This window comes from Megalobrama amblycephala, linkage group LG7 (genome assembly GCF_018812025.1).
Source record: "Megalobrama amblycephala isolate DHTTF-2021 linkage group LG7, ASM1881202v1, whole genome shotgun sequence".
NCBI lineage: Eukaryota > Metazoa > Chordata > Actinopteri > Cypriniformes > Xenocyprididae > Megalobrama > Megalobrama amblycephala.
The window spans coordinates 53,879,491-53,892,440 of record NC_063050.1 but is presented as its reverse complement, the minus strand read 5'-3'; the positions used below and the strand labels follow the sequence as shown (position 1 = coordinate 53,892,440).

General features: G+C 37.2%; 1 long non-coding RNA gene across 2 annotated transcripts in view; it reads right to left on the bottom strand.

The window, feature by feature from the left end:
* Positions 1–2,480: 2,480 nt before the first annotated feature.
* The window catches only part of LOC125272871, a 32,392-nt gene continuing 21,922 nt past the window's right edge, over positions 2,481–12,950 (bottom strand). For both annotated transcript variants that reach the window (XR_007185940.1, XR_007185941.1), the window contains one exon: positions 2,481–3,133. This is a non-coding gene — a long non-coding RNA (uncharacterized LOC125272871). The remainder of the gene's footprint in view (positions 3,134–12,950) is intronic.

The following is a 12,950-nucleotide window of genomic DNA, read 5'->3' as shown; positions in this document are numbered from 1 at the left end:
AAAGTTCATTTCGAGTTTGCATATTGTTTTTGGTATCCCAATATGAACAAGAGAGGCAATGGAACATACCAAATGTTGCAAACAGCATCAAAAACTTGTGTGGTTGGAACAACAGCTCTCGAGCTGTGGTTAGAAGCATATTTTCTTGTTTATATGATATGTGGATTTAATCAATCATTATCTTGAGCAAAATAAGCAGGCTGACATTAAGTACAATGTATATCTTTTACTTCGAATATACACCAATCAGGCATCACATTATGACCACCTTCCTAATATTGTGTTGGTCCCTCTTTTGCTGCCAAAACAGCCCTGACCCGTCGAGGCATGGACTCCACTAGACCCCTGAAGGTGTGCTGAGGTATCTGGCACCAAGATGTTAGCAGCAGATCCTTTAAGTCCTGTAAGTAGCGAGGTGGAGCCTCCATGGATCAGACTTGTTTGTTCAGCACATGCCATAGATCTGGGGAATTTGGAGGCCAAGTCAACACCTCAAACTCGCTGTTGTGTTCCTCAAACTGTTACTGAACCATTTTTGCTTTGTGGCAGGGCACATTTTCCTGCTGAAAGAGGCCACGGCCACCAGGGAATACCGTTTCCATGAATGCATGTAGATGGTCTGCAACAATGCTTAGGTAGGTGGTATGTGTCAAAGTAACATCCACATGGATGGCAGGACCCAAGGTTTCCCAGCAGAACATTGCCCAAAGCATCACACTGCCTCCGCCGGCTTGCCTTCTTCCCATAGTGCATCCTGGTGCTATGTGTTTCCCAGGTGAGAGACACACACGCACCTGACCATCCACGTGACGTAAAAGAAAATATGATTCATCAGACCAGGCCACCTTCTTCCATTGCTCCGTGGTCCAGTTCTGATGCTCATGTGCCCACTGTTGGTGCTTTCGGCGATGGACAGGGGGCACCCTGACTGGTCTGCAGCTATGCAGCCCCATACGCATTAAACTGTGATGCACTGTGTATTCTGACACCTTTCTATCAGAACCAGCATTAACTTCTTGAGCAATTTGAGCTACAGTAGCTCGTCTGTTGGATCGGATCACACGGGCCAGCCTTCGCTCCCCATGTGCATCAGTGAGCCTCGGCCGCCCATGACCCTGTCGCCGGTTACCACTGCTCCTTCCTTGGAGCACTTTTGAAAGATACTGACCACTGCAGACCAGGAACACCCCACAAGAGCTGCAGTTTTGGAGATGCTCTGACCCAGTCGTCTAGCCATCACAATTTGGCCCTTGACAAACTCGCTTATACACTTGCCCATTTTTCCTGCTTAACACATCAACTTTGAGGACAAAATGTTCACTTGCTGCCTAATATATCCACCCACTAACAGGTGCTATGATGAAGAGATAATCAGTGTTATTCACTTCACCTGTAAGTTGTCATAATGTTATGCCTGATCGGTGTATATAAATATCATTAACATCTTTTAGTTTGTCAACAGATTTTAAGCACCATTTTTGAAGAGTGCACATGTGCGTACGTGCTCTGGTACGTAAGAATGAGCCTATGATTGAATCTGGAAATAAAGCAAAATAATTGAGAAAAATGAGAATTAGTCCTCAGATGCCATGTCTGTAATTTGTAGCAAAAACTCCAGCATTAATTCGATCTCAAATGGATTAATTAAAAAAGTTAATACTCCACCACTTGCATGACATCATTCACCAACGTGGTTTGCGACAATACGGTTTCAGGAAACAGTTGTGACTAGCTAGTTGATTTGTTCAACGATGCATCGTACTATGGAAGTGAAGCAGCGAGTTATGTCGTTGTTGTATGGGAAACGCACCCCTGAGTAGCAAAAAAGCCTGCTGCTTGACTGGATTTAATAGGGGAAACTGCGAAAAAACGAGTAAAACAAACGATTATCAGTTTAAACTAAAGGTTGGACTCGATAATGTTCCTTAAAACTTCAACAATCCATGGATATTGACATGCAGCCAGGAATCGTGTTATGCAGTATGTGCCTGATTTTGATGCCTGGGAAATGCATAAAGCAAATTTGCCTGTGAACGCTTTATATAAATACAATACAGGCAGGTCCGGGTGATCACTGATATCAATGTTGTGTGTATATATATATATATATATATATATATATATATATATATATATATATATATATATATATATATATATATATATATATATATTGTCATATCGTCCAGCCCTAAAACTTGTATAGTTCTTGTCAGTGTTTATTTAAAAACATATGCAGAACATAAGATGGTAAATATTATATGGTAAACTTGATGAGTTGTCAATATAATATATAACAATACAATAGTATATAGGGTATGATTTTAGCCCATATTGACAAAATTATAACTGCAAATCCACGTTTCGCTGCCTGAAGTCCACTTGTTTCTGTGAATTGCAGCGATCCATTTGCTTCTCTCTTCTGTAGCTTTCGGCAATCTGTAAAAATATACCTCAGATTTCGTGTCAAATCTGTTTGTACAGTCAATCGCAAAGCTCTATCCCATTTTAGATGTGTTTTGTGTGGTTTTCTCAGCATTTAGGCTGAAAACCAATGCTGCTTCTCAGTCTTTGTGCCACTTAGTGAGCGTAACCGCAGTCCCTCCGGCCGACGGTGACGTCACGTGCATACCCTCTGTTGTTAAAGAAGCTCTGTTATAATGCATCTAAACATCTGCATTTTCAGTTGCTGTACTTTAAAATTTTCTAATATCACATTTTGCAATGAGACAGCTAGTTTTGTGGGGCAAACAAACAGCACAAACCTCAACATCTTTTTGTTGTCAAAAGCTGACATAGACTTACTTTTGTTGTCACTGGGAATTCTCGGCTGCCCTACATTCGGCATTGTTGACATTGCAGAACATTTCATGTATGGTCTGACTCTTGTTGTGAGCACCTCTCACATAAATAGTTCAAACTATTCCCCATCTGAGTCAAACCCCACAGCATCACATATCTCAAGTAAAGCTATCCGTCTGGACCTTCCCTTGTCACTTTCAATGAAAGTCTCCATCTTCTATGGCCGTAAATGCAGGTTGTGTGCAGCGCTCAGCCTCAAGCAACACTTCACTGTCTGGTGGACAATTCTGATGGTTATCTAGTCACTTTTGGAATAATGGTTGCATACATCCTGTAGGAAAAAGAAAAATCACAAATGAGATTCTGAATTGTTTCCTATAGACAGACTGAGACTTTCTAGACAAATTGAGACTTCTGCTTATATATTTACACTAAGACCCCATTCAGACTATGCAGTAATAAAACATGAAATTTCAGTTCAAACTCAAATTCTTCCAAGATCAAATGACTTTATATGTTTTTATAATGTTATAGCTCTATACTCTCATGGTCAACAGTTAACTCATTCATTTATATTATTATTTCTCCTAAGAAACTTGAGACAAAGGTGATAATTAAAAGAAATAAATCACAAATGAACGAAATTCTGAGCAATAAATCTTTGTTACCATCAACATAGCATAAATATACAAGTAATAGTTCTTTAATACCTATTGATAATGTGTTTCTCATAAAGGACACAGCAGAAAATCGGATGGAGCAAGCAGCACCGGAATGATTTTGATGGATGACTTTTAATTTAACAGGAAAGGTCACAAGCCACACAACCCGACATTGAAGAATCAATGCTCATTACATGTATTAGTTTAATAGTTAAATGTCTTATATAGTTTCATGTGGGACTTTTTTTTTTTTTTTTTTTTTGCAGGCATCACAACCTTAAGTTTACAATGACAGAAATATGCAGCTATTTAGCTAAGTCAGTCATTCATTTTCAATAAGATATGGCAATTTAAAGGGGTCCTATTATGCTTTTCTACATGTTCAACACTCTAATGCTGCAGTTTGAAAATGAAAATGTCTACAACGTTCCAAAGCACAAAGTCACTCCAAAGGGAGTTATTCCCTATATCAGTGTGCACTATTTCTGAACTCCCTGAAACGCCACCATTGTAGTATTGAGTCACAATATTCCTCATTTAAATAATTTACGTCCAAGTCATATGCAAAATAAAGGGTTGGGTCTGGTTGAGTTAGTTAGAAGTGTTGAAACTTGCGGTTATGGTAAGGTGCGTGACATTTCCCAAACATGCTCGAAGTTCTTGACCAATCACAACACAATGGTCCATCCGACCAATCAGAGCACACTGTACTTTTCAGAAGGAGGGGCTTCATAGAGACAGGAACTAAACAGGAGTGTGTTTCCCATAACTTGCTGCTTAAAGGTTTCACCCCAAAATGAAAATTCTGTCATTAATTACTCACCCGCATGTCGTTCCAAACCTGCAAGACCTTCGTTCATATCAAGATATTTTTGATGAAATACGACGGCTCAGTGAGGCCTGCATTGCCAGCAAGACAATTAACACTTTCAGATGCCCAGAAATCTACTAAAGACATATTTAAAACAGTTCATGCGAGTATAGTGGTTCAACCTTAATGTTATGAAGCGACGAGAATACTTTTTGTGCACCAAAAAACAAAATAATGACTTTATTCAACAATATCTAGTGATGGGTGATTTCAAACACTGTTTCATGAAGCTTCGAAGCTTTACGAATCTTTTGTTTCGAATCAGTGGTTCGGAGTGTGTATCAAACTGCCAAAGTCATGTGATTTCAGTAAACTAGGCTTCGTTACGTCATAAGTGTTTCAAAATTTCAATGGTTCACCACTGGGGGGCCACACAATTAATGACAGAATTTTCATTTTTGGGTGAACTAACCCTTTAATTACTATAGTACGATGTATCGTTGAAGAAATCAACTAGCTAGTCACGACTGTTTCCCAAAACCGTATTGTCGTAAATTTGTTCAACTATGTTGGTTAATGATGCCACAAAGGTGGTGAAGTACACTGTAAAAAAAATCCCGTTGTTTCTACGGAAAAATACCGGCAGCTGTGGTTACCAGAACAATACTGTAAAAATGACATCAAACCGTAAACATACTTACGGAGTTACATGTGAATTTTACATTTTAAATCTGTTAAATTTACGGCAAAATAACGTGTTTCATTAACTGATATAATGTTAATTTACCAACCTAATGAAGTACTAATATCTGTTTTGTACCTTTATAATACACTGACAGTCACCAAACACAGTGGTGATGAGTCACATGATTAATCAAAGTTCATCACAAGCAGCTTTTCCACAAGCTGAGAAGCACAATACTAACATATAGAAGGTGCACACAGTGTCATTCACACACACACTAAACACCATCATGGTAACATGCATGAAATTTTAAAAAGGCAATAAACATTAATTTAACAACATTATATGTAACATAAAACCCTAATGTACATAACTGATTAGAAAAAAATGAGAAAAACTAAGAAGAAACAGAGTTATTTCAACGAAAATATATCAACTGTGAAGTGTCACGCAGGGAATTGTGGGAATGTCAATATACGTTTTTTCACTGTAAATTTTACAATGAATTGTTATTTTTCACTTCCAAAAACTGTGAATTTAACGGTATTTTACCGTAAAATTACATTAAATGTACCATTAGATCTATTACAGTTATTCACCGTATATAGTACGGAAACTTTCTGTAAACCAATCAACAGTTTTTCACCGCAGCATTTTTACAGTCTTTTACTGTTAAAATCACGGTCATTTTTTACAGTGTAATAACTTCTTTTAATGAATCTGTTTGAGATCGAATTGTTCGTTGGAACAATGGTTTTTGTTGAACTATGTTGATAAAGACAGAATTTGCGACCATAGTTGGTTAATGATGCTTTTGGAAAAAGCATCCCAGAGCGTTACTGACAGACTCGGAAAAGAGGTGCTGCAACAGTGTCAAATATAAGAAAAAATAATAACACTTTACAATAAGGTTCATTAGTTAAACATTAGTTAATGTATTAACTAACATGAACAAACCATAAGCAATACATTTGTTACTGTATTTACTAATCTTCGTTAACGTTAGTTAATGAAAATACAGTTGTTCATTGTTCATGTTAGTTCACAGTGCATTAACTAATGTTAACAAGATTTTAATAATGTGTTTGTACATGTTGAAATTAACATTAACAAAGATTAATAAATGCTGTATGTGCAGTTCATTATTAGCTCATGTTATCTAATGAACCTTATTGTAAAGTGTTACCGAAAAAATGTTTTTGAACACTTAAGCATGAAAACCTGTTCAAGCAGACCCTAAAAACAAAACTAAGACTTTGAAAAAGAGCACAATATGTCCCCTTTAAAGTGACATAAGAAATGGTTGGCGACGTGCTTGCATCACTAGAAGCATGCAAAGTCACAAACTTGCATAAAGTCTCGTTCATGGTGGCTGTTTGGATTTATTAGTGGGATTTCCACAATAAACTATTCCTAACGTGGATGATTTCATTTCAGATATCTTGTCCTAAATTCTTTTGTTGTACAGGCATGTATATCTCTGGACATCTTCCTCTGTGAAAAGGTAGCAGACACGTTTGCCAGTCCTCCGTAAAGTTCTGAAACATCAAAGTGCCTGAGGAATGCAAAAAACACACAAGCTTCCCAGAAAATAAAAGATTATAAGACAAGACAACATAGTCAAAAAGAAAGAGTTTCTCCACAGGACAGGATTGGATATCTGGGACAGGCTGCCCCAGAACAGGCACCACAAATGTCAAGTTGTGTTTGTTTGAGGCTTCATTGTTGCACAAAACAGCATCAACCACCTTTGTTGAATATCACTGGGAATTCTGCCAGCATGAACTACCTTTCTGAGAGAACTCGATGTTCATCTGGATAGGACAAAGGAAGAAACAGTAGTGGAAAAAGCAAACTCGCTGGCCTGTGTCGGGCTATTCCATGACCCACAAACAAACTCTACATCCTCGGACGACTCTTTCAGAGCTTTGTCCATTTCTCATGTCGAGACGGAGCGAGTCAGGCCACCCACTCCTGTAGATAAGCGCTCTCAACCGTCTCGCCGCCTGCCAGGGGAGATTACGCATGCAGCAATTGGCAGCGTGTTTGCAATACGAGCATGATTTCCAGAGAGCGTCAAAACTCAATCATCCCCCTTTGCGACGTCTGTCAGGCTGCAGCGCTCACCTGTCAACCTCAGTCACGGCAATCATCAATGACTCTGTGCTTGTAGAGAAGGGAAAGAATATAAAAGCACAGGAATTGAATGAAGACGCCCTCTGAAGCAGATCCGTGGAGATGCGCCCCACTATCGCAGTTATACGACCTGTCGTTCTCGTGCACAAATGAAGAATGACGCTGTTCGTATCGTGACTACACCGTTTTCCTATGCAGGGAGCAGAAATAAGTGTGTTGTCACAAGATTGATTCATATTGTAAGCAATAATAGACTAACAATACATTCCTGACAACATGCCAACGTGTTAAGGTTGAAATAACACGTAGGGTCAAGCAGGCCCTATTTCCATCTATTTGAACAACCGTATGAATCACTGAATTTGAATTGCACTCTTCCAACTAGACACTCAAATGCATGGTTCTCTCCGACGGCACCCACCAGGATGATGCAACTGCAGACAATATACAGTGATGTCTTCACCACGCTTTGACGATCCAGTAGGAAGGAAGTCAGTTATGCAATCAGCTGGACTCAAATCAACAGCTGGAAGACAGAAGCTGACATTATAAAGGAAAGGTGATGTTTGTGTGCTGCATGACTAACTGCTAATATAACACTCTAAAAAATGCTGGGTTAAATATGGACAAAACCAGGGATTGGGTTGTTTTTACCCAGCCATTTTTTTTCAACCAATTTTGGATTTATTTTTTTTAGCCAGCAATATAGTAATATAGTAAAAGGCATGTTTTTGCTCACTCCCAAATAGGGGAAATTTGTGGGGTATTTTAAGCTGAAACTTGACCAGAACAGAGACTTATATTACATCTTGTGAAAGAGGGCATAATAGGTGCCCTTTAACCCAACCTGCTGGGTTCGTCCATATTTAACCCAACTTGGGTTGTTTTTAACCCAGCATTTTTTTTTTTAGAGTGAATCAGCAGGATACTGAACTTAGTCACATTAAAACAATTTTAAAGTCAAAAATCAAATAATTGTTTTATTTTGAAATATATGTTGAGTTCATTAATTGGTTTTTAAAAATTAATGGGTTTTCAATAACTTAAAAACAGACAGACGGATGGATGGATGGATGGATGGATGGATGGATGGATGGATGGACGATTGATAGATAGATAGATAGATAGATAGATAGATAGATGGACAGAGAGACCAACAGACAGATAAGTAGATGTAGAGACAGACAGGAAGAATGATATAATCATATAATAATAGAACGATAGATAGAATGACAGACTGATAGATAGAATGATAGACAGAATAGACAGATATAGACACATAGATAGAATATAATGGCAATAGAACGATAGCTAGATGGAATGATAGAACGATAGACTGATTGATAGACAGACAGAATGATATAATGACAGAACGACAGAAAGAATTATATATGATAGATCAATTCATAGACAGACAGATGATAGATATGATAGATAAAATAGATATAAATAGATGGAGATACAGACAGAAATAATTGATATAATCGTAATAATAGAATGATAGATAGAATGACAGACTGATAGCATGATAGAACAATAGATAGAATAGACAAATATACAGATAGATAGAATATAATGGCAGATAGAACAATAGCAAGATAGAATGATAGAACGATAGACTGACTGATAGACAGACAGAATGATATAATGACAGAACGACAGAAAGAATTATATAAAGATAGAAACAATGATAGAATGACTGAACGATAGATAGATAGATAGATAGATAGATAGATAGATAGATAGATAGATAGATAGATAGATAGATAGATAGATAGATAGATAGATAGATAGATAGATAGATAGATAGATAGGTCATATTGAAGATTGAAGTAACTTTACTGTTCTATTCATGGGTCAAAGGTAAATCAGATTACCTCAGGCTAAGATTACAGCTTCATTGTTTATTCAGTTTAGTTTGACACAGACAAAGTTCAGTTTATAAAATGTGACACAAAGTTGAGACTTTTTGTATATGCTGAGGTAAAGTTTAACATACTAATGCTGTGTGACTGCTCATAAAATATGTATGATATTGAGTTATCATATTTTTATGATGCTTATGTGACAGTGGGTGTGAATACAATGCATATATTTACATGATTTACTTTTTCTCAAAGAAAATCTCATTAATTTGAATCTATCAGAATTTTAGAAGCCGGTTGGGATTTTGTTCCTCTGCAAAACAATCTGAATAGAGATGAGCGAATAAAATCAATGTGGATCACTTACACCATGGTGACAAAAGATGCCACAGAGCTAAATCTTAATTAGTTGAAATAATGAGGCCAATACAGAATCCAATCCAATTAGAAGAGAAAAGTCTCCTGAAGCGAGGCCTCTCAGAGGGGCGATAAACACAACAGAACAACATTACGTTCCTTAGAGAAAAGAAAACTAACAACGTACGAGGACTTCAGCATCGCTGTCTATATTCCTGATTATGCTTAAACACACGGCCAATTAAAAGGACAAAACACTTGAACCAAATCATTGAAGGTTGTGTGAGAGAACATTATGATGATGCCAACTAGCCGAGGCTAATTTTTTATAGCATGTTGGCGCGAGCCGCAACCGTTTCACCTTTAGAACAAATAACCACCGATGCCAAGGCACTATATATCTTTTTGCTGCTCAGTCAACAGATCTTCTAACAACATGCTGACAAGACAAATGATAATGATGTGGCAGTCAGAAACAGCAGAGGTCGTTCATCCTGCTGGGGGGAGATAAACAGCTTAAACTGGCCCACAGTGGTTAAACTGGTTAGGTTGATCTGTTTTGGTGGTTCTAGTGGCTGGGAAACCAGCTAGTCGAGCAGCTAAAACAGTTGATAGATCAACAAAACATCTTTGGCTAATTTAAGTCAATATTTTTCAGCAGGCTCAAAACATGTGAGCAATGTTGCAGCGTCTGAAGTTCATAAGCTCTGTATAAATATAATAAAATAATAATAAAAGAAAGTAAAGAATAATATAATGAAATAAAATAAATTACATTTTGATATTAGTTCTGGTTCAGTTATTTATGGCAATGGACGGCCGAGCTGCTTAGCTTTTTTAATTATAGATACATGTTTCTCTGAAGTTCATAAAGTGTGTCACAAATCCTAGTGAGCTGCATACCTAGACAGCATTTTCCATAACGGAGTGTCTATTTTACACTAAGAGCAAATAGCGCCCCTTGTTGGCAAATGCTATTTACACTAGCTCCGCCCACCAATGTCTGGTTGGGCCACTTAAGTTTTAAGAAAGACACACAGAATTAGAAGTAGCATGTAAGGCTCGCCTTTTTTAATGCGATCGACGAAATAATGTTCCAAAAGTGGAAATAAACTGCGAACGAGTGTTTAATAATATTAAAAGTATTTATTGGGTAGGGTTAGGGGAAGGTGAAGGGAGGGTTTTTGTTCCCCCAATAAGGCAGCATCCATTTAATAATTTTAATTAGGGATGCACCAATACCATTTTTTAAGGACAGAGTACGGGTACCGATAATTTTTTTCTGGTACTCTCCGATACCGATGCCTATACTTTTTTTTTTTTTTTTGGGGGGGGGGTGATGTGACAGTTTTCCAAGCACAACACAGTGAGACTAATGAATGCAGGACAGCTTCTTTATTATTACTCCAATGAAAAAAGTAATAATTTTTATGTGCTTGTCACAAAAAGCACAAATTTCACAGTGTCTAATAACCTTCAAAGAGCATAATTACCAAAGTCATAATAAAAAACAAACAGCAAGTCTTTTTTAACCTGCTTTTAAAAAAGTGCTAAACAGATATTACAGAACAAATGTTTATAACATAACATAACACTGTGAACCGATGTAAACAACCTAGGGTGACCAGATTTCTCATGGTGGAATACGGGACGAGTGGGCAATGACAGACAAATATTTAATTAGGCTACTGTCATTTTAAGACCAAATCCATGGATATAATATAGGCCTACTGACATATACCCTATTTTTACCCACCTGTCCATGCCCACTAAAGCCATAAACCGACTGTATTTATGTGAAATACTCCACACTATGGACATTTTGACAACTATTTGTGCATTTGACCATTCAGGCGCAAGGAGAACTGATCGTGTGCTGTTTGAGCAGAACTGTTTGAGAGAACTGGGATCACGTGCAAGAAAAAGAGAGAGCGCGCGCGTGCCAGAGCGCTTCTGGTCTGTGTCATTCAACGCGATTTGCATGTAGTTTGCAATGTGTGGGCTGTTATCATTATTTTGAAGTATTTCCACATCCCTGAGGCTGACATTGTTTCTGATGCTGCCGTCGGTGTCTCTGTGCACAGAAAATTCTGCCAGTTACGCCACGTGAGGTATTGTTTTTTTTTTTTTTACAAGTAGGAGTACAAGTACATGAGCTTGGTATCGGGCCCGCTACCATATTATTGCATCCTGTTAATGTACAAAAATACTGATGTGCAAATAGTATCTGCCAATTTAAAGTATAGATAGCATCTGATTACTGTTTACACTTATTGCAAAGAACTGATACTTTTACATGGTGTAAATTGAATCTATCTCTATTTTCACGTAGTGTAAATAGCATATCGCAAAGAAAATGCTGCTATAGTTAGGGTAAATAGAATATATTGGTATTTTCACAGTGTAAATAGCCGCTGCCTTTAAAGTAATCATAGACACAATGCTGGCATGAAGGTAGGCCAGTTCAACACTATGTTTCCTTCTGAGATACCAAGTTTTGGCCAAATAATAAGGCAGAGTTGCATGTTCAAAAGACAAGATGTGATGAAAAAAAAAAAAAAAAAAAAAAGATCCAAAATGCAGACAAAGCAAGAGCAATACAAATAATTATTTACAGTGTTTAATTGCTAACACACTTTTGTCCAATCTGTAGTCACATTTTCAAAACTCTAAACACGATTAGCATAACACCCGTCTTGTGACCATACCATTAACACAATTCCTGCCGTTTTCACACAAAATGCAGTCAATTAACACATTTTCTTTTCAAACAAGCTTACCCAATACCAAAATCATGGATCTTTCTGAACTTCTTTACAAATGCTTAAACACAGCATGACAGAAAAGAAGACCTAATGTTTTAATCATTAAAAATAGTATAAAACCTCTACTTCCGCAACAACAGCAGCTCAAAAGTACTGAAAAATATATAAAACAAATACTGAAACAATTGATAAGCATTTTTAATTAGCAGATCACTGAAATATTGAGAAATGGCAGATTCCAATCTCAGTTGGAGGCATATTCAGGTGTTGAAGTTCTTTTCATTACTTTGACATACAGTAAAATAGGACTCTCTGAATTGGTTTTGTTCAATTTGGACGGAGAACAGAGAAGCAGAGAGAAAAAAAATAATGTCTGGGTGAGGGAGAGGAATAAATGAAGGAGGAGAGGAGTAGTTGGATCAAGACAAGGGAGAAGAAGAGTTCGGGGAGAGGAGGAAGAATGTGTGCTGGATTGCTTATTTCTGCCATGAATAAAAAAAAAAAAAAAAAATCTATCAATTGCTTGTTTATATCTCACAATTCTGAGGAAAAAAGTCAGAATTGTGTGATGTAAACTCACAATTGCAAGAAAAAAAATAGAATTGTGAGATTAAAAGTCACAATTTATACTTTTTTACTCTGTGGTGGAAAAAAAAAAAAAAAAAAAAAACTTCCATAGTAACCAAAGGCCATGTATGTTAAATTTGTTGTTGGTGGCAATTTTATGTTTTCATTTCAGTAAAAGCTTCATATAAAGTTGCTTTTACTACAACAATTTCAGTATCACTGTTCCTTGTACGCAGAATAAGCAATTGCATGCGCGCCATGGCGGATTTGCTATTTACATGGCGGAATTTGCAAAAGGAA